Consider the following 23,999-nt stretch of genomic DNA (forward strand, 5'->3'; position numbering starts at 1 on the left):
TCAAGTGTGCACACACACACAAACGGTAATGAGGTACACCGTTCAAATTGACATGGGTCTCTTATGTATCACAATTCTAGGGCACTTTGAGTGTGGTCAAATTTCAAGATAAAACTATTGGCATCAGCCTAGGTAATTCTTTGAAGATCATTTCTATTAGCTGGCACTAGTAGCAAAGAACATAGTTAGGTTGCAGATAAAATGAATTCACCTATAACACCATTTATAAATAGATCAAATTAATATCCTTTCTCACCTAAAATTGACCTATTTACCGTTTCCTGTACAAATGTTCCCTTCCTTGAACGTAAACACCCAAAATCATTTTCAGTTATTTTCCGAGTCAAATGACAATAAACGCTGCATAGACCTGCCAAAGGTGACCCAGATCTGATTTGGATGGACTTTCAGGATAAAAAAAAGATTGAAGTGGATATGTTGCATCAGCCTTTACTCCCTTAGAATGTAGTCATTCCCAGCAATGCAGGCTGTTCTGAATGGCTCCAAAAAGTACTTAAGAAAAAGGATGCTGTGCTGTGATTCCTTTGCTCAGTTATACAATGCATTGATGGTGTGAGATGACTGAAGAGAGGCTAATTTTTCACCAATACTTTAAAAAGACAGATAACAGGATATTTAAGAACACTGGAATTCTCTCTAGAATTCTCCGTCCCTCAGGGCAATGGAGACGAGAACATTAGATAGAGTTAAGGTGGAGATGGATAGATTTAAATTTTTAAATTTAAATTTTATTTACAGTGTGGTAACAGGCCCTTCCGGCCCAACGAGTCCACGCCGCCCATTTTAAACCCCCAAATTAACCTACCCATACGTCTTTAAAATGTGGGAGGAAACCGGAGGACCCGGAGGAAACCCATGCAGACACGGGAGAACGCACAAACTCCTTACAGACAGCGACGGGAATCAAACCCCGATCACTGGCGCTGTAATAGCGTTGCACTAACTGCTACGCTACCATGCCACCCCAAATATATTTGATATATCAGATATTTGAAAGACAGAGTAAGAGGGTTATGGGGAATTGGTATATGAGAGGAGTTGAGGCCAGCATAGATCAGCCATGAGCATATTGAATGGCAGGACCTGGAGGCCCACTTCTGCTCCTGATCTTATTTCTTGTGCCTTGTGTTCATAAGAAATCAAAGCAGGAACAAACCATTTGGCTCCTTGTACCTACTCCTCCATCCAATAAGGTCATGGCTCTTTGGCCTCAGTACCACTTTCCTGCACCAACCCACACTCCTGGATTCTCTTAATATCTAAAAATCTATTGATGTTGAGTCTGTAGCTTATCACTGACAAACAAGCTACCACAAAGATTTATTATCATCATTCTGATAGACATGTTATTGGGCACATGTACTGTATCAAGGGATTATGGAAAAGATAATGGGTCAGATCATACTGGCTATTCCCAATAAGTTTCAAATGGAATGACCAGCATTTGATTGTTCCTGCAGCAATAAGTGCATGACATCTATGCATGCACTATGAAACATGGATAGAGGACTCATTAACCAGCAGAAAGTCTCAATTAGAGATAAGGGGGCATTTTCAGATCAGCAAACTCTAACTCATGAATATGCATTTTCAATAGCTGCAGCTGCAGCACTGATTCCTGCAGCATCCTACTGGTTAGAGGAAGGAAACAAATGCACTGTAGCCAAGTTTACAGATGATACAAAAGCAGGGGCAAGTCCACTTTCCCACCGATCTGTCATGGTTTCAAGTGCTGGCCCTCGATTCAGCTCCATGGACAGAGCCTTGTTGTGCAGCACATGGATTCCATGCACTAATTGCATAACAACACACACCCGAGCTTCATCAGGAGAAGATGAGAGCCCTGGTTTCACTAGTGCTAGTTGCCAGAATATTAGTCAACCTTTGGGTTGACTTTGTCTCCTGGCTGCTTAGAGCTATCAACTCTAGAGCAGTCCTGGTTTCACTGTTCCTCTTAGGATATCCAGTTTTCATATTGGGACCCCACCTCAGAGCCGAGGCAAGATTCCTTCTGGTTGCCGCCTGCGTTTGGTTCTGAGGAAGCATCCCGGCTCCAGTCTCATACCAGTGCGCCACATTTGGGTTCTCCGCGAGCTCACTCGATCTTGTGACAATACTCCGGCCACCATGAATCCAGCGGACATGAATCCCCTGTATGAAGCCCTCACCAGCCAGGGCTCACTTCTGGGCTGGCATGACCAGCAGCTCCGGGAGGTTATGGCAGACTGCTGTACCCTAGCAGCAAATGTTGGGCAGGTCAGTGAACAGATCAGCCGAGTCTCCACTCTTACCACCTTCTCCACTCTGGGAACTCTGTCTAACCAGCCTGGAAACCTGTAGGAGCATTACCCTACAGTTCGATGACCCGACCATCCAAGGAACCACATGTACCTGACCCAGAACCCTACACTGTGGATCTGGGAAAGTGCCAGTCCTTCCTACGACAATGCTCGTTAGTATTTGAGCAGCAGCCCTCCACATACACCACTGAGCGATCCAAGATCTCATTTATCATGGGGTTGTTGCTGCGAGGAAGTGCGCTGGAATGGGCCACTGCCATCTGGGGCAATCAACCAGAGACCTGCTCCTCATTTCACACCTTCATTGAGGAAATGAGAAAGGTCTTCAACCATCCCATCAGGGGTAAGGAGGCAGCCAAACAACTACTCACCCTCCGTCAGGGCTCCCACAGCGTCACAGACTACTCAGTGGAGTTCCGGACGTTAGCGACCGACTCAGGGTGGAATGAGGAAGCTCTCCAGGGGGTCTTTTCAGCAAGGCCTCTGCAACAGGATAAAGGATGAGTTGGCGGCACAAGATGAGACAACCAGCCTGGATGCGTTGATCTCCCTAGCTACTAGACTGGACAACAGACTCCAGGAACAGCAGAGAAAGAGGACGGTTCGTCCAACACCTCCAGTCACCCCATGGGTCACCTTCCCAGCTTCTCCTGGCCCAAGCCTCTCTGCTCCTTTTCCTTCCACCCCTAGAGGTGCTCCCAACCCAGCTGATTGCACCACCCCAGAAAGAGCAACCAATGCCACTGAGACAGAACTGCCTTTCTCCCGCCAAACAACGTCAGAGGTTAAGAGCTGGGAGTTGCCTCTATTGCAGCCAGCTTGGTCATTTTCTGGCCACTTGTGCCCTTCAGCCAAGAGGAGAGGGCTCACCAGTTGGGGGGTGGGTTCCTGGTGAGCCAGGCAACTTTCCCTATGGTCTCCCAGAACCAGCTGCTGATCCCAGCCACCATAAGACACCTCCAACAGTCCCTGTCACTTTCCACCTTGGTGGACTCCAGCACTGAGGGAAATCTGTTGGATGAAGACATAGCCTCCCAGGCCAGGATTCCTCAGGAGCCACTGAGTACCCCTCTAGAAGTTCAGGCACTAGATGGCAGACTGTTGACCCAAGTCACACACCATACACCTCTGCTGTCATTGCTGATCTCTGGAAACCATTGGGAACAGGTCCAATTTCACCTGATAACCTCCCTGCAGACACAGATGGTCCTTGAGTAGCCCAGTTGAGCTGCCACGATCCCCCACCTCGATTGGGCAACAGGCAGGATAGTCAGTTGGAGTCCATCCTGCCACTCCTCGTCTCCAGTCAGCCCTTTCTCCAGTACAGGCTACCGCTAGTTAGTCAGCCACCAAAACCCCAGACTTGTCCCAGGTCCCAGCAGAGTATCATGACCCGGGGCAAGTATTTAGCAAACAAAGGGTTCTTTCCCTACCCCCCACACCAGCCATACGATTGCACAATCGACATCCTCTCCAGAGCTCTGCTACCTACCAATCAGTTATGTAACTTGTCCCAACCAGAGAGGGAAACAATGGAGTATATCAATGAATCTCTCTTGGTAGGCATTATTCATCCCTCATCCTCCCCAGTAGGCACAGGATTCTTCTTTGTGGGGGAATAAGGACAACTCACTGTGTCCATGCATTGACTACCAGGGCCTAAAATAACATAACTGTCAAAAACAAGCACCCAAATGCAACACACTGGTACAAGACTGGAGTTGGAATTCTTCCTCAGAACCAAACACAGGCAGCAACCAGAAGGAATCTTGCCTCAGGGCTCTGAGGTGGGGTCGCAACACAAAAACAGGATATCCTAAGAGGAACAGTGAAACCAGGACTGCTCTAGTTGACAGCTCTAAGCAGCCAGGAGACAAAGTATACCCAAAGGTTGACCAATACTCTGGTAACTAATGCTAGTGAAACCAGGGCTCTTATGCTAGTCTCCTGATGAGGCTCAGATGTGTGTTGTTATGCGATTAGTAGTGCATGGAATCCATGTGCTGCACAACGAGGCACCATCCATGGAGCCGAGTCGAGGGCCAGCACTCGGAACCATGACACTATCATCGTAATTCTTACTAAGTAAAAATCTATCTCATCTTTGAATATATTAATGGATTCAATTTTCACAGCTTTTGGGGCAAGGAATTCTGAAGACACACGATCCTTAGAAGAGATTCTTCTTGATCCCAGTCTCTAATGGGCACTGCCTTACTCTGAAACTGTACGCTTTGTTCCATGATTCTCCTAGGCGGGGAAATACCCTCCCACCATTTACGTTGTCCAGTCCCCAACAATCTTACACATTTCAAAAGACCACCACTCATTCTTATAAATTCCAGTGAGTAGAGTACTACCCTGTTCAACTTTTCCTCATAAGACAATTCCTTCAGACATAGAATCATCCTGGTGAACTTCCTCTAACTTACCTCAATGGGAATGTATCTTTTCTTAAATGGGAACCAAAACCATATACAGTGGTCTATATGTGGTCTTACTCATGTGTTGTACAGTTGTAATAAGACTTTCCTACTTCCATTCTCCAACCCCCTTCAGATAAAGCCAGCATTTCATTATCCTTCCTGTTCAACTGCTATACATGTACTTGAAACACAAAGCTAGCATACAAGGACCTCCAAATACTGTTTTGTGCAGTAGTTCAATATTTAAATGTTCTTATCATTCTTCCTACCAGTTGAACCACTTCCTATTTTCCCATGTTATTCTCCATTTGTCAATTTTTTTGCCCACTCACTTAACCTATCAATATCTCCCTGTAAACTTTCATATCCTCCTTGCCTTCCTCCTGCTTTCTATCATCAGTAAACTTGGCTACAGTGCATTCATTTCCTTCCTGTAACTCATGAATATGCATTTTTCAATGGCTGCAGCTGCAGCACTGATTCCTGCAGCACCCTACCGGTTAGAGTTTGCTGATCTGAAAATGACCCCTTATCTCTAATCAAGACTTTCTGCTGGTTAACGAGTCCTCTATCCATTCTAATATGTTATCTCCAATTCCATGAGCTCTTATCTTGCGAAGTCACCTTTTATATGGCATCTTGTTTGAAGGCCTTTTGAAAATCCAAATATACTGCATCTACTTGTTTCCTTCTATCCACTCTGCCTACTTCATCAAAGACCACTAATAAATTTGCCCTTCATGATGCCATGCTGACTCTGACTGTTTACATTATGACATTCCAAATATTCAGCTTTTACCCTTTAATAATTGATCTTAAGATTTTTCCAATAATAAGCATTAAGTTAACCAGCCTTTGGTTACCTGCTTTTTGCATTCACCCTTTTTAAGTAATGGTATTATTTAGCATTTTTCCAACCCTGTGCTACTTCTCTAAAATGTAAGAATTTTTGGGAGATTATAAAAAATCTGTCCTCTATCTCTGCAGCTCTTCTTTCAGAATCCAAGGAAGTAATCCATCAGGTCCACAGGTCTTAATCTATGGTTTCCCGGTTGGTTCCATAGTGGAATCCTACCACAATTAGTTTTAGGGCCATTACTCAATAAAGGCACCAGATACTGTCTGTATGTTATAGATACTGCAAAGATTTGTGCTACTGCAAGGATTCACGAAGAGACAAAACAACTCCATCTGATCCAGAAGTGTCTCCTTTTCTAAGTATCAAGTTAAAGTCTGTCCACAGGCCGAGAAACCTGGGTCTTAAAATGAGTGTACAGCACCAAGTGACAATAGCGAAAGAATTATAGTGACCTCTTATGGATGAGAGAATAACCACTGTCCTGTCAGTTTCCACTTAGGCACCCACTGTCCATGTATGATATGTTGCTCAAGAAAATATCGCAGTTTGGTAATAAGTGGAATGGGTTCACAAATTCCCCAGCTGAAATTTTTGTTGGAGGATAATCCTGCCAATGAATGGAGTGACTGGTTGGTGTGGTGGGGTCAGGTCCTGAAGAAGGGACCTAACCCAAAACGTTGACCACCTGCTTTTCTCCATGAATGCTGCTGGCCTGCTGAGTTCCTCCAGCATCATTGTGTTTTTTAACTAGATTCCATCATCTGCAGTCCTTTGTTCGTCTGGTTTTATTTTAAGGCTTATGGAACAGAATGGAGCCCAAGCCCTGATTAGAAAGGGAGGCCAGTCAAAGGCTATACATGACATTGGTCTGCTGTTCCAGTTGGGAGAGGGCAGTCATGACTGGGAGACTTTTGGTGTATACATGAAAATGTTTCTCATTGCAAACGATATTATGGATGTTCCCAATGACAGTGATAAACCTTGGCATTGTTGGAAAGAAATAAGGCAATCTTTTTGACTGAATCAAGAAAAGGCTATGTTAATTGAATTCCAACCAACTTCTTGAGGGACACATTGAAACTCCAAGTCACAACACACAAATGAAATCAGGATAAAGAGATCAATGTACCAAGAGAGGTGTGACTGGAGGCAAACAATAGATGAATGGTTCAAGCATTAGAACCATTAGACATTTTAAGAGCAAAGCTATTTGGCACTATTGAAATGTAAATGTCGTCTGTTTCAGTCTTATGCATAGGACCATGGGACGTTGTGCATGGTTAGAAAGTAGAGAGATATAGAGGGTATAAGGCTAACATAGGAATCACTGAAAAAAGCGATAGACCTGAGCCTATATGTGCTATACCTCAATGTTACACAGCAACATACCTGTACGCACTAGTACTGTACTCAAGTGTTATACGGTATTAGACCTGTACCTATCACCACTGTGCCCAGTATAGTATCTATCTAGAGTTGACTATGGACTGGATCTGGATGCAGGCCCAGGGAGCTGGACTGGGTCCGACATGGTCCATGGGCATCTCTCCCCTGAATCCCCTGTCCCAAACCTACCATTGGCTGGAACTGAGGGCTAATCAGACAGCTGGGGGAGTTGAGTCCTGCTTCTGGTCTGCAGTTGTAACTTCCACAGCAAATGTTCAGGTCCTCACAAGAAAAGAGAAAATAGGAGCAGGAGTAAGGTATTCAACCCCTCAAGCCTGTTCCAACATATAACAAGATAAGATAAGATATCTTTATTAGTCACATGTACATCAAAACACACAGTGAAATGCATCTTTTTGCACAGTGTGTTCTGGGGAGCAGCCTGCAAGTGAAGCCATGCTTCCGGCACCAACATAGCATGCCCACAACTTCCTAACCCATAAGTCTTTTGGAATGTGGGAGGAAAACCACGCAGACATGGGGAGAACGTACAAACTCCTTACACACAGTGGCCAGAATTGAACTCGAGTCACTGGCACTGTAATAGCATTACTCTAACTGCTACACTACCATGCCTACCCGTTGGCTCTCAGGTCCTCTTTAAATCTTTCTCCTTTCACCATAGTCCTATGCCCTCTAATTTTACACTCCCCTACTGTGACCATCCACCTGATCTATGCCCCTCATAATTTTATAAACCTCTGTAAGGTCACTCCTCAGCCCCCTTCGCTCCAGGGAAAACAGTCCCAGCCTATCCATTAAAAGGAGATGTCAAACAAATGATAGGTGGTGGAAATCTGAAATGAAACCAGAAGAAGTGCTGGAAACACTCAGCAGTTCAAGCAGCGACTTTGGGAAGAGAAAAGCAGTTGGTGTGTCAGATCAGAGATCCTGCGTTTAATCCTGCTGAGTGTACCCAGCGTTTTCAAAGAATTATAGAATCGTACAGCAGATGAACGTGCCCTTTTGGTCCACTTTGTCCATCCCGACCATGATGCCTATCCACACTGATCCTGTTTTTCTCTAGGACCTTCTCACCTTTCCTAAACAGTGGTGAATCAGAATCAGATTTATTATCACTGGCTTAGATGACGTGAAATTTGAGTGGTGGCCAAATCTGGACATAATTTTAGACAGTCAGCAGGTTTGTATGGTTTTGCCAACTAAAACAAAACGTCTTACCCAAGCAAAGCACATGAAAGTTGCACGTCTAATGGGCAAGAAATATTTACTTCGGAAATTGACGGAACTCCTTTCCATGAACACGGACTTGGAACTTCCCTTTGAAAACTCCCCTCCTCTGCCTCCCTTGATACACTTCCGCTGCAATGAATCATTCTCTGCTTGGACAACCTTCTGGATCTCTGCTCAAGAGAAAATGGGAACTTATCACTTTTAATCTATCGCAGATGATTGTACTTGATCCTCTGGAACTTAGGAACAAAAGCAGACGTCACTCGTTCACTGGACCATTAAAAGATGCAAAGCTGAATGCTCTCAATGACATGGAGACACTGTAAAGGTAAATGAGCTCTCCCCACCCAGCAGCACTCCTCTGGAAATTCCCAACAATTACAAAAAGCACAACTTCTCTGAACAGCACAGCATTCAGGATTGTCCCAACTAATCATCCAAATTTGGGAATACACGAAGATAAGCGAGAGGGAAATGTTTGTCTGTCTCAATTTCTCCTTTTTAAAATTTCCCGTCACATTTGCAATTTTCGAATACCGATCCATTTGTTGAAGCTGGAAACATTATCACTATTATATGAGCAGTGTATGGAATAGAACTAATCTTCCAAAATCCATCCACATCACTCTGGAAATTCTGACTAGATGTGTACTGGTTTTCACTGCAATGGTCCGGGGCACATTGATTAATCTTCTACCTCAATACTATTTCTCTACCCTCTCCCCGTAACCATTGATTTCCCTTACTATCCAAAAATCTATCAGCCTCCATATGGAAAGCTATCAGTGACTGAGCGTCCACAGCCTCCCGGCATAGAGAATTCCAAAGGTTTATCACCCTCTGCATGAAGAGATTTCTTTTCACTTCAGTTCTAAACAGCCTACCCCTTATTTTCAAGACTCTAACCTCTAGAACTAGAGTCCATAGTCAGGAAAATATATCTATCCCGTTGAACCCTCTAAGAATTTTCTTATATTTCAGTGAGGTCTCCTTCCATTTTTCTAAACACCAAAAAATGCAGGCCTGGCCTACTCAATCACTATACTTTGGACAAACTTCCATCCCAGGAACCAATCTAGTGAATCTTAACCACACTCCCCATATAGCAAGTGGGTAAGGAGACCAAAATTATACGTAATACTGTGTAGATACCAAAGCCTTATACAAGTCAGACGTCTTTAGTCTTGTATTCGAATCCAGCCAGGCAGGACAGAGGCCAACTTCACGAGCTGCAGGGACTGTGGACCTGACAGACCAAATCTGTGGGCTAGATGTGGTGTGACGTGTGTACTGCACCATGAAGTTAACAGTTTGGACCAGAAACAGATCAAAGAACATTTAAATGAAGAGTGAAGTTAGAGATGTAATTGGATGCATGACAACTGTGGCAGGGTTTGCATGCCATTACTTCCTATAACGCAAAACCTAACAGCATAAATGGCAGTGATGTTTCACTCCTCAATGAGTTCAACACCTTTTATGCATGCTTTGAAAGGTAGAATAACGCCACACCTCTGCGAATCCCCACAGCATCCAGCAACCTTGTGATCTTTGTCTCGGAGGCCGATGTCAGAACATCCTTCAAGAGGGAGAACCCTCACAAGGGGTCAGGCCCTGACAGTGTACCTGGTCGGGTGCTGAAAACCTGTGCCGACCAACTGGCTGGAATGTTCAAGGACATCATCAATCTCTCACTGCTGCGATCTGAGGTTCCCACCTGCTTCAAAAGGGCAGCAATCATACCAGTGCCCAAGAAGAGCAGAGTGAGCTGCATCAACAATTATAGCACTCATATCTTACTGTGATGAAGTGCTTTGAGAGGTTGGTTATGGCTGGAATTAACTCCTGCCTGACCAAGGACCTAGACCGGCTGCAATTTGCCTACCGCCACAACAGGTCTACAGCGGATGCAATCACACTGGCTCTTCACTCTGCTTTGGAGCAGCTAGACAACAGCAAAACGTACATCAGGCTGCTGTTTATTGATTACAGCTCGGCATTCAACACCATCATCCCCTCAGTATTCGTCAACAAGCTTCAAAACTTGGGCCTCTAAACCTCCCTCTGCAAATGGATCCTTGACTTCCTTATTGGGAGACCACAGTCAGTGCGAATCAATAACAACATCTCCTTCTCGCTGACAATCAACACAGACACACCTCAAGGATGCGTGCTTGGCCCACTGCTCTACTCTCTCTACACACATGACTGTGTGGATATGCACAGCTGAAACACCATTTATAAATCTCAGATGGCAACAAGGATGCATACAGGAGTGAGGTAGATCTGCTGGTTGAGTGGTGTCGCAACAACAACCTTGCACTCAACATCAGCACGACTGAAGAACTGATTATGGACTTCAGGGAGGGAAAATCAGGAGAACACACACACTGTTCCTCATTGAGGGGTCAGCAGTGGAAAGGGTGAGCAGCTTCAAGTTCATGGGTGTCAATATCTCAGAGGATCTATCCTGGGCCCAACACATTGATGCAATCAAAGAAAGCATGCCAGAGGCTCTACTTTGTTAGAAGTATGAGGAGATTTGGCATGTCACCAAAGATTCTCGCAAATTTCTATAGATGTACAGTGGAGAGCATTCTGACTGGTTGCATCACAGCCTGGTATGGAAGCTCCAGTGCACAGGATCGCAAGAGGCTGCAGCGGGTTATAGACTCAGCCAGCTCCATCACTGGCACAACACTCCCGACCATCAAGGACATCTTCAAGAGGCAGTATTTCAAGGCAGTGGCATCCATCACTAAGGACCCTCTCCATCCAGGACATGCCCTTTTCTCGTAACTACCATCAGAGAGGAGGTACAAGAGCCTGAAGACCCACACTCAATGATTTAGGAACAGCTTCTTCCCCTCTGCCACCAGATTTCTTCTTTTTTGCACCATTTATTTATTTTGTAATTGATAGTAATTTCATACCTTTGCACTGTACAGCTGCCGCAAAACAACAAATTTCATGTCATATATAGTGATAGTAAACCTGATTCTGAAATCTGAGTTAGAGCCAGATAAACATGCTTGAAGTGGAGACTCCTTATGGAAGTCAAGGTCCACCCTTGATGGAGAAAATTTCTGTTTTGTCTCAGCCAGGATGAATCAGAGTACTGTCTAATGGACTGGAAGTTTTGATCTGAAAGCAAGTATCCACTTCGAACAAGACACCATTGTTAAGAAATAATTGCCAAATTTGAGGTTTCTTTCTCCAAGTTTGTCAGTAATACAGTTCAACCATTCAGTTCTTTGTGTTTTATTGAAGAATTTTTGCTATCAGGACACTACAGTGACAACTTGGAAGTTATCATTCAAATGCATTAACAATTGTATGTAGTGTATATAGATATTGATTTGTGACTATTTCATTTAGGAGGAAGAAATGCTATAGAACCATATTATGGTTGGGGGATAAACCATTATTCTTTGCAGTTTCAACCTGGTAGCCTCGTGTTCTGTTAGAATGACCCCACAGATCAGAACCTGTTGGTAAATGCTGGCAGTTGTGCCCTGAACTGCTGAGATATTTCTGTGTAATTGCCACCATGTTTAGTATTCCTGTCCCAAACTTACTGCCTTGTTGCTGCTTTTTTTCTGACTGGGCAACAACACTGAATCCAGCAGCAGAGTGTGAACAAGCTGCAATTCCACAGCAGATACACTAGGGAATTTTGCACATGGATCCTGCTCCAGAGTAGACTTCATGCAGGAACATCAAGATAGTTAATTTCAATGGGAAGGAATGGCTGCAAGGGAAAAGGCAAATATTAGCAAATTGACATTCCTATGAATTAATTGTCTTTAGTAAAGGCAATGTGTTTTTAAATATTTTAACTTTTCATATCATAATTTTTAATAATTTAACTTTCTTCATTGTTCAGTTGATATGTAAAGGTTGATTCATTGTTAGCATTCACTTTTAAATGTTTCCAAAATTCAGAAACACAAGTTTGATCGTTGGTCAGGCTAGTTGGAGAAGGTGGGGATAGGGCATGGTTTAGCCAGCTGTCAAAATTTTGGACCAGTTGTTCTGTGTGCATGGCTTGTTCTGGGCAGCCCATGCAACAGTATAACAGCACATCAGGTCTTGTTGCTACACTAGACCTTACCATTTAGGAATCAGAGTAAGTCAGCACCAGCATATTTGGAAAGGCAGAGTTCATACTTGACTCATCGGTCAGTGATGAACACAAGTAGCTTGCAGCTGGCAGCTAATTATGACTCACTGTTTAAAATCAAGAACACAAAAGCATTCTGAAAAAGATCATAGCTCAGTTCTATGAAATTTCTGATGTAATACCTAACTTGCGATGCTTCATATTGTAAGATGTATTGAAAACCTAGAAATAGTTTAGAGTAAGACAACTAGATTAACACCATAGTTCAAAAATATTTAGCCAGTAAAACTGGCTCAAGGAACTGGATCTTTGTCCAGAAAATCAGACAATGAACATTTCATCGAATTATTTAAGATGATTGAGGTTGATGCTTTGAGACTCCATCATAGGAAATAGATAAATTAGTGAAAATAAATTGACTTTGTGTAAATTATGTAAGCACAGGATTATTTAAGTGTTAAAATATTTGTCTTCACTTTGAGTATCATTCACTTTAGATTTCTACTTTATACTCCAGGGACTGATTTCCTGCAAACAGGTAAAGGAGCTGGACAAGTTTTGGTAAGTTTTCATCACCTTTGGGATTGGGGAGTAATTATTTCTGAATTGTTCAAAGAGATTCTTCTCCTGGGGTTTTCATTTTCCAGGAGATTAGAATTACTGATGGCAACTGGAAGATATTGGTATTGTGTTGCTTGCTATGAACTTGGCTGGAAAGGACAAAGTTGACAAACCAATTGGTCTCTTGCTTTTCTTTTTATATCTCATAGCCTTAAATGCACCACTCCATCTGGGCTGCATATAAATGTCTACTAAGTGTTCTCCAGTTCTTTGAAACAGGCTTTTGGAGATAAAATTGCCATTAATCATCAAGTCTTACAGAGAGTATGAATGCTTTTTTTAATTTTAAACTTTATTAATTGCTACTTAATATTGAAGATGCTGAGAACTATCTGAATATAGGAAGATGGTGAGTCTGCACCTGGAACGTTGTGTGCAGTTCTGGTTGTTGTACTATAGGAAGGATATGATTAAGCTAGAGAAAATGCAGAAAAGATTCACAAACATGTTGCCAGGACTGGGGGGCTTGTAAAAGGAAAGGCTAGATAGGCTGGGACCATTTTCCCTGGAGCGAAGGAGACTGAAGAGTGATCTTATAGAGATTTGTAAAATCATGAGGGGCATAGGTAAGGTGGATGGTCACAGTATTTTTTCCCAGATAGGGGAGTCTAAAACTAGAGGGCATGGGTTTAAGATGTCAGGGGAAAGATTTAAAGGGGACTTGAGAGGCAAGTTTTTCACTCCAGGGGCGGTGGGTATATGGAATGAGCTACCAGTAGAAGTGGTGGAAGCAGGTACAATTCCAGCATTTAAAAGATATTTGCACATGTTCATGAATAGAAAAGGTTTAGAAACATGCGTGCTAAATGCAGGAAAATGGGACTACCTCAGGTAGACTTGGTCAATATGGACGAGTTGGGTTGAAGGGCCTGTTTTCATGCTTTATCTCTATGACTCTATATACAATGCTTTAAGAATTTAAATATATTAATTCATCTTAATGTTCTAAATTTATAAATTGAGTAAAATGTTCATGGAAATAGAATGAATTAAAGCCAGGTATTGATAAAGTTTATATATTTCATAAGTAATAACATTTATACAATAGTTACATAGTGTTAATTTTTGTGCTTGGGGCTATAGTTCTATTGGTATGAAACCCATGGTGTAGTCTATTTAGTTACCAGTACTTTTGTAAGTGTAATTATTCTTTATTAACTGCTGGAATGACTGTGTGGCTAAGCACAGCTCGAACACCATCTATAAATTTGCTGATGAGACCACTGTTGTTGGAAGAGTCTCAGATGGCTATGAGGAGGCGTACAGCAGTGAGATAGATCAGCTGGTTGAGTGCTGGTGCAAAAACAACCTCGCACTCAATGTCAACAAGACCAAGGAACTGATTGTGGACTTCAGGAAGGGGAAATCAGGAGATTTGGTATGTCACCAAAGACTCTTGGAAATTTCTATAGATGTACGGTGGAGAGCATTCTGACTGGTTGCATCACAGCCTGGTATGGAGGCTCCAGTGCACAGGAGCGCAAGAGGCTGCAGCGGGTTATAGACTCAGCCAGCTCCATCACGGGCACAACCCTCCCCACCATCAAGAAGGTGGCATCCATCATTAAACACCCTCACCATCTGGGACATGTCCTGAAGACCCAAACTCAACAATTCAGGAACCGCTCCTTCCCCTCCACCATCGGATTCCTGAATGATCCATGAACACTACCTCATTATTCCTTCTTTTTTGCACTATTTAGTTGTATTTGTAATTTATAGATTTTTGCATCTTTGCGCTGTACTGCTGCCACAAAACAACAAATTTCACTTCATATGTGAGTGATAATGAATCCAATTCTGATTCGGAAAACAGCAGAGAATATAAAGGCAAAATTTGCAAGAACAAAATAAATGGTGTGTTCTCACAACATTGTCTAAAATCAACTCTCCCAACCCCCATACAACATCACATCCACAGTGACTGTAATTATATTGGTCAACATTTCCTGTTACTGCACTCACCAGCCCATAATTTACCAGTGAATAAAACAACAGGGAAAAAAAAATGGGCTCATATCACAGCAGCAGAAAAAGGCCAAGGGTATCATTTTCTTGGCTTGTGCTACCATAGTCTTTGATACATTTGTGAGTTCAGATCAAACCAACGTTCACCTTATATGACCTATTCAGTCCAGATGCACTAAGGATTCAACAAGAATTTCCAGGTGACATTGTTATTTATTGTGGTAAAATATTTATTGTACATTTTTGGAGAAGTTGACTATTTTCAAAGCAAGAGTCTCTGGTATCAAACACACTTCAAGCAAGTGGCAGCTATCGACAGGATGTCACAAATGTCTTGCCAAAACAAAAGACAAACTTCAGAAGCAAATCAAACTTCAGGATGCTGTACATAAACATATTAAGTGATGGCATTTGTAATACCTGAAATATTAAATAAACAATTTAACTTTAATGAACTTTAGCAACTATAATTTTAAAAAAGCAGAAACATTGTGTATCATTTTTAACATCACCACTTGGGTGGTAACCAGGCAGTGCAGATCACAAGTTTGTTGTAGAATCTGATTGATCTATATTCCACTATATAAAGTCAAGAGATGATAACAAAAAGTATTCTCATCATCTCCTTGATGGTCACCTTTAAACTTAGCTGTCAAGTTATTAATCCAACATGTTTGACAAAATTGAACATCATTCCACCAATCACAGTGCAATGAAAGAACAGATTCCCCAAACAGATGGCTCTGCATGTTATACATGTTGCAGTAACTGGAAGCAAAGTGCTTCATCACATGTCAAGAGGGGAAAATAGACATACCACATTTGTGCACAATCACAGCATCTGGTTCAGGAGTATCATCAGCAGATATCAGGTTTGGTTTTAGAGGAGTACAAAAAATTGTAAGATTTCAGTTCCTTGTTCATTCATAAGTATGGACATTTATAAAAGTAATTACACAGGTACCTTACTTAGCACCCAAAATGTGTTCCCAGGAACAAAGCATGAATGGACACATGGTCAAAAGAGGTCATTATAACAATATATAGAGAGAGATGCGCTATTGACAGCGCTGCTGTGCTGTGAACCTGGTGTGAACCCCTGCCCTTGCCGCTGGTGTTGGGCAGGTCAGGGTGAGTGGTGTGGGCTGCACAGCAGTGAGGTGTGGCACTCTGACTGCCACATTGAGGATAGCCATGGCTGGGGACTGGCAGCACCTGCTCTGTGTGTTGACAGAAGTCTAATCCTGGAGTCTTTCTCTTCACCTCCTGCTGGATGTGATGGAAGTCCCTCTCTCAGGTGAACAGCTATCCCCAGTCCAAAGATTCCTCTATGTTAACAAGCCAAGGGGGACCCAGCAGCTTCTGTTTCATTCTTAGGAGGTGATGAGAAAAACCATCAGATCCTGGCAGTCTTCCTTTTGTTTTATTTCAAAAATAAACTTTATTCCTAAAAATATTTACAGTAACTGCTGTACAATGAGTACATGTCGTTCTTTCCATTCATTGTACCATCAAACCACTATATTCTATTTCCAAAGCACCAATGCTGCTCATGTTTTGTCTTTAAACAACACACCCATGAAGTGTTTGAGAGGCAGTTACACAGAGCCCACTCTCTCAGTGTCCAGTGACAGCAGGACCTTAGGTTGGTCTTTCCTCACAGAGCCTTCGCAGTGGCTGCACCAAGCTCTGTGCAACCCTCAGCACATACTCATGTATCCTGGAATGTGCCAGTCAACAGCACTTTACTTACAGACATCTAGTTGTGCTGGAAAATCATCAGGTTTCAGGCAGAACAAACTGTGCCTATCACAAAATTGATGATCTTTCAGCAGCGGTTGATGTTTTTCTGGGTATGATCCCTGGGATCAGCCCACAGAGCAGAGTCCTCTGTTACGCAGGTGCACGGGATGAACCTCAATGTGGAGCCTTGCATCCTTTCCTTGGCAATCGCATAGCCCACAAAGAAGTGGACAATCATCTCATCCACACCACAGCCATCTTGAGGGGCAGTCTGCTGCCAGTCCCCAGCAATGGCCAAACTCACCATGCTAGCCAGGGTGAAGTCCTGATGCCCAGGTCTCAGTGCTGAGTAGCCACATCATTCACCTTGACCCTCCCAACACCAGTCCTCACAGGCAGTATCTCCACAGTGAGGATGGGCTATTCTTTGCAACGGGAGCACCAACGGAGGAATGACTTGCACCAGATTCCCAGCACAGCAGTGAGCAGCTTCATTGGATGTCCTTTCTAAATTACAGAAGGGTATTTACCTGCGAGTGTTTGGATTGCAGGACCAAGGGCACCATAATGAATCAGTGCACAGTGGGATAGTGCTCAGTGATCATGATCCGAATACCAAGATTTTCAGCTCCATTAAACTTGAAATGTGATTTAATGTTAGCTTTTAGCTGGCCAAAATAATTAAATGGAGCTAAAAACACATTTCAGAATCAAAATATGCTCTGGATAATATTTATTATACTTTCCAATATTTGTTTTGAATTGTAATGCAATATTAATGAGTTGAATTGGATGAAATGGGTCTCAGCTTACCTGTAATTTTCAATTAATTTAAGTTAACATAAGTCAGTGGAGGCTTGAATTTTAAAAGCTTGTACATGCATACGCTAATCAGAATGATACTGATTACCACAGCAACAGCAATCGCGATGTGTGAACCAACATTTGAAACTACAAAGAAAAATATCTACATTACTATAAATGACACAAACCAATATATGATAACAGATCGTGTATTCGAAGTATGTTAGTATGAAAATTTAGTAAGCTTTCCTATAATCCTCCTGTTATACAACTTTAAAATTACTACTTAAACATAGGAAACAGGCCATCACATTCTCTCATGGTGCAATAATGATTGCAGGATACAGTCACCTACATTTGAACTGAGGCTTAAGTGGCTTCATTTACTGGCAAAATAAGTTGAGGTTTGATGAGACAGCAAATACACAACTCCTTCGCTCACGTACTTAAATATGAATGGCAATACTCAACCAAACAAAACTTCTCTAGACTCTTAAAAAACAAATAGTTTTTAAACCCAGACACAGGAATGATTAGGGAAAAGCTTAAATCCATTTACATTTATGGAAATAACTTCATTAATAGTCACTGTGCTAGGATGGATATGGGATTGCTGGTGCAGGGGGGAAAGCCTTCAGTACTCAGGCAAATGGTACCTTGGGTTTATTTGCACATTGGTATTGATATGGTCAATTGGACAGGATTGTGCACCTTTGATATCAGGAAACATATTAATATAGAGCAAACACATTTCTGGTTTCTGGAACCCCATTTCATTCACTGTAAACTATTACTTGGGGTATTCGCAGTCCTAATGGTAAGGTTGTCCATGCTCTCTATTATTTATGTGTAAAGTTGCGATTATCTTCTGGAGTTCACAGTTAAATGTGAACATCTGAAAGTTGCTGTCAATAATACTCTGCTAACCCACAGGGTTTGCTTTGTAATCTTGGAATTGAGAATCAACCAGAAAACACTATTTTGTCTGAATTTTAAAGACCAATGAAGCCCTGTTTGATCAGGAAGAACTAAGTTTTTAACAGTGCGCTACATCTCCCATTTCTGAAAACTTTCCCAGTCACTAATAATTAATTTTGTAAGTTAGCTTTAGAAGAATAATACTTAAAAAGTGGATTTTGTTCTAATATTTACATTTATATTTTTATCCGTACCAGTAATTTAAAATCTATGTGATTTAAATGTAATTTATTCCCCACCTCTCACTTCCTGCTTTGCCATCTGTAACTCTTCAATCTGACTGGCTGGTCAGTCTACCAACTCTCTGCCTTTGTGCTAGACATCACAAACCCATGTATAGAATGTCAAACTGAAACCGACATTGGAACAGGGGAAGTCTGCACTCCGCAATATGGAGCCCCGTAAAACTTTGTGGGCAATGTTCTTTCCAAGACCTTTTGCTGTCGGCCGCAAAAGACAAGCCACTCCTTTCAATGGAAAATGTGATGACAGCTTTTCAGAACTAACTCACTAGCTTGAAAGTTGTTTCGTTCAGAGTTCTCCTGCTATAAAGATTGCAAAAATAATTCTGAAATCACTTGCTTGTGTTAGTCTGTGATTAAGTGCCTGTAGGAAGTAAAGCCACATTACTAAGCATAAATTATTCATGGCTGTCTGTGGGTTCTAAAATGTTAATTTTTTTTTAAGTTTAAATAATTATTGTACAACAGCTTAGGACACTACTGCTACCATGTTGGTGACTGGGAAAATTGAGCTCTATACTCTATGGCTAATCGACACAGACTTTCTCCTTGCATTAATACAAGCAACATCAGGTTTCTGCTGATATCTTGGAGATCCACCTTGCAATGCAATCAGAGTGAATTTAAGCAAAATATATTCACAATATATAGTAATGATTTGGATGAGGGAGTTAAATGTAATACATCCATATTTGCAGATGGCACAAAGCTGGGCGGGAACATGAGCTGTGAGGAGGATGTGGAGAGGCAGAGTGAATGAGTCAGTGAACATGGCAGATGCAGTGTAATGTGGATATTTGTGAGCTTATCCATTGCAGTGGCAATACAAAAGCAAATGAATGGCAAGTGATTAGGAAAAGATGAGGTGAGGTGAGACCTGGCTATCCTTGTGCACCAGTTGCTGAAGGTAAACGTGCAATTGCAGTGGGAGATTAAGAAAGTAAATTGTATGTTGGTATTCATAGTGAAAGGAATTCAGGTGCAGGAGCAGGGATGTTTTACTGCATTTTGCCAGGGACATAGTGAGACTACACCTTGAATATTGTGTGCAGTTTGGTCTCCTTATCTGAGGTGAAGGTATTCTTGTCATGGAGGGACTGCAACAAAGCCTTACCAGACTTATTCCTTGGGGTGGCAGGACTGAAGAATGAAAAGAGATTGGTACCATTGGGCTTCAATTTGACGGAATTTAGAAGAAAGACAGGAAATCTCTTTGAGACTTATAAAATACTAACAGGACAGGACAGACTGGATCCAGGGAAAGGCATTCCCTACGGTCCAGAAATAGGGGGTCACAGCCTCAGAGGCAAATCATTTAGAACTGAGGTGAGGTGAAGTTATTTCCCCAGAGATTGGTGAACCTCTGGAATCTTCTACCACGGGAGGTAGTTGAGGTTAAATCATGTATTGTTATCATGTTAAATATATTCAAGAAGGGGTTAAGATATAATACTTGAGGCTAAAGAGATAAAGAGATATAGGGAGAAAGCAGGAACAGGGTACAAAATTCAGATGATCAGCCATAATCACATTGAATGGCAGAGCAAGCTTGAAAGGCCAAATGATCTATATCTACACCTAATTTCTATGTTTCTCTCCAGCAAAGGCCATTGCATTAGAAACAGTTTTAAAATATAAATGGAAGTTAAGTTAATAATTGAAGTCCATCATGAATTTACTTCTATAATCATGTGCCAAGAAATTACATCAAATGAAAAATCTAATGAAGGAAGTGATTAAATGCACCATTTCAAAATATTTATTTCAAGCCTGGGGATTATTGGAGTTTGAAAAATAAAGGTAAAGAGATGAAAAACATATAAAAACATGTATGTATTATAGTAAAAAAAATTCCTCAGATGATAGGAAGGATATGCACCATTTGACCATTACCAGTGTAGTTATGGTGGTCATTTAAATAATCACATTCATCAAGATCAACACCAGAGTTTCAGTTCTCCACTTACATTCTGCAAATGATAACTAGATGTTCATTTTGCAAAGGGTCCCGTTGAACATAATGGCACTCACTTGAAAAGTCTTGTTAAGAAGTCAGATCCTCTGAATTGACTGGATTGTGCTGCTGACCAACCCGCCTCCCACCATCACCTTCACCCCTTCCAAAATCACTGCCTGCCCATTTTAGGTGTGGAGGACCAATTTTGCAGACCCCCCCCCCCCCCTCATTCCAGAGTTCAACTAGGTGGTTCTGGATAGCAACTGGGCCTCAGCTGGCACAAAAAGGGGGCCCAGCGCCCAAGCAGCACTGATTAGCTTTGCCAGCAGCAAAGCTGGTGCTGTGGCTTTGCCCAATGTGGAACATCATTTATTTTCATTGTTTTTTTAATTAAGCTTTTTTAAAAATAAAAGTTAATAAATAGCATTAAACTAAAACTCAATAATTTTTTTTAAATGTAGTTTTATTTTCATCTCCTAAATAATTACTTAACAATCCACCATAAAATCAGTGGGGCCTTGGATACTGCAATGGGTCTGAGCTGGGCAGTCCCAGCAAGACTGGACTGAACTGACAGGTTCAGCTTTACAAATCTGTAAGACTCAAACTTTCCCATTCCATGGCATATGGAGGGAAGTTAAAACATCTTTCAAGGGGTGAGCAATCAGAACTTTGGGGAAATATCAGCACACTCTAGTCCAATGCCTTTTATTTATTCCTCAGTATAAGGAACACAGAATATTAATAGAATGGAAGCTCTTTTTGTTCTATTAGCTGCAACAAAAATCATGGATTAATATTATTGTATATTTTATTCTAAACTAGAAAAAACTCACCAGCTGGCTTGATAGAAATGTATCTTGCTTGATATATTCCCCCACTCAACATAACACATGCAAAAGTTATTTCAAAATCCTTTCTTTCAACTTCTGAGAAATTCAGGGTATCTTCTAAGTAAGATTTTTCAGTTCCTCTTCTTTTACTAGTAATTCAAAGAAACACGAGTAAGAAAGTATTAAAATACACACTTGTAGTTTCAGACAACTCACCTTTCACAACTTCATGACATCCCATCAACAGATTCTTGATTTAAGGACTCAGCTCAATAATGAAATGAAATGGTGTAATTTCCAACAACGTCTAAGATTCTCACTTGTCTTGCTGTCAAGAAAATGATTGTTCACTGATTTGGTTCTTCACATGCAGTTCAAAGGCATAAAAAAAATCACAATCCTTAACCGGATCATCCACAAAAATTTAATCAGGCACCATGATCTGATCAATGCTTTGATTATGTGGCATTGATAGGGCTCCATCATAATGTTTAAAAAAAACTCCAAACTAAGAAAGATGCACTTTTCTGCCTGAACTCATTGGTCTGCCAGTGCAAGCAGCTGACCACACCAGATGTTGCTGACCGATACAGTCCAACGTTCAGACCACGTACTAGGTGAACACACTGAAGCCTGCTGCAGCCACCATAAAGGCTCTGTGGGAAAGACTCGGTGTCTTGCGCCCTCCCACCACTGCACACTGAGGTGCAGGAACCAGTGTACAAATTCATGGAATGTAGGGGAAAGAAAAATAGATGTTAAACTGATATAATGTAAAGTTTGTAAGCAAATAAAATGCAACACACACAAAATGCTGGAGGAACTCAGCAGGTCAGGCAGCACCTATGGAGGGAAATAAACAGTCGACATTTAAGGTATTACCAATCGTGGCATGTGAATCTACCGTGGTATACATAATACTGGAAATATAGGGAATATAATAGCTTGTACAAAAATGATGACAGAGAGTATGTGCATTTGAAAATTTTATAAACATAGTAATACTTTTGAAATAAATATAAGATTGGCAAACGATGTAGCTGTGACACTTTACTCTGTATACTGTTATTGTTTTTACCCTGTACGACCTCAATGCACTCTGTACTACTTCAATGCACTGTGTAATGAATTGATCTGTACGAACGGTATGCAAGATGAGTTTTTCACTGTACCTCGGTACAAGTGACAATAATAAACCAATACCAATAACCTGTCTCTCATTCTGTGAATTCTGGTTCTGATGAAGCTAGCCAACCAGATAAAAGGTGCACCCCCCATTCACTTTTCCCATGTGGAGAAATTCTTTGTCCATAAAGATTTTGAGCAATATTCAGTCTGGAAAGTGCTGAACATCCTGGTATTGATATTGGTTGGAATACCTGTTGGTCAGAAAGTCAAGGATCCAGTTACAGATGGAGGTGTTGAGTCCCAGGTCTTGGAGTTTGGTGATGAGTTTGCTTGGAACTATAGTATTGAAGGCGGCGCTGTAGTCAATTATCAATAGTCTTTACTGTCCAGATGCTCTAGAGCTGAACGTAGGGCCAGGGAGATGGCGTCCACTATAGACCTGTTACAGCAGTAGGCGAATTGCAGTGGGTCAAGGTTGTCTGGGAGGCTGGAGTTGATGTGTGCCATGACCAGCCTCTCAAAGCCCTTCATGATAGTGGATGTCAGAGCCACTGGTCGGTAGTCATTAAGGCATGTTACCTTGTTTTTCTTCGGTACCAGGATGATAGTGGTCTTCTTAAAACAGGTGGGAACCTCAGATTGAAGCAGGGAGAGGTTAAATATGTCTGCAAATACCCCCGCCAGCTGATCAGCACAAGATCTGAGCTCTCAGCCAGGGACACCAACTTGGCCAGATGCTTTCCTCGGGTTCACTCTCTGGAAGACTGATCTTACGTCCTCAACAGTGACCACGGGTTCAGTTGAATCGGAGGCTGTCAGGGTGGGTGGTGACAATCCACTCCCCTTCTGTTCAAAATGCACATAGAATGCCCTGATCGGAGAGGAGAGGTGGACCCAGTTGAGAATTTCCCCGTCATCACTTGGACTGTCCAGCAGGCACCAGGATACAGCCAGGGTAGTGATGAGGGCAACACGCCTTGTGCAGTCCTTCCAACAAGCAGCATGTGAGCTACCATCCAGGCTGCACCAGGGATGAGAGAGTTACCAAGTTCCTACTGAAATAGCCATTTGCAAAAAAGTATAAGAACAAAATGCATTGGTATCTGTCACAGTTCATCTTAAGCAGTGTAATAACAGAGCACTCTGCTCTGTGTGCTGTTGCCAGGAATGCCTACCATGACTGTAGATTCTGTGGCTACCTGAAACTTGCCAGTCTTCCACTAGAAGGAAGTATCCATTGCCAAGTAGCAGACCCCAAATTGCAGGACATATCCAAGCAAGGTGCAACATATGCAAGGACTCATGGTGGAAGGCTTCTTTGCAAAAAAAAAGCACGAAAGATCCATGTCATTTTTT

At 42.0% G+C, this 23,999-nt stretch overlaps 1 long non-coding RNA gene across 1 annotated transcript in view; it reads left to right on the forward strand.

Moving 5' to 3' along the window:
- LOC127576184 (uncharacterized) overlaps nucleotides 1-23,999 on the forward strand; it is a 49,987-nt gene that overhangs the window by 20,374 nt on the left and 5,614 nt on the right. The window contains exon 3 of the long non-coding RNA XR_007957176.1: nucleotides 12,887-12,930. This is a non-coding gene — a long non-coding RNA (uncharacterized LOC127576184). The remainder of the gene's footprint in view (nucleotides 1-12,886; nucleotides 12,931-23,999) is intronic.

This window comes from Pristis pectinata, chromosome 11, assembly GCF_009764475.1.
Source record: "Pristis pectinata isolate sPriPec2 chromosome 11, sPriPec2.1.pri, whole genome shotgun sequence".
In the NCBI taxonomy this organism is placed as follows: domain Eukaryota; kingdom Metazoa; phylum Chordata; class Chondrichthyes; order Rhinopristiformes; family Pristidae; genus Pristis; species Pristis pectinata.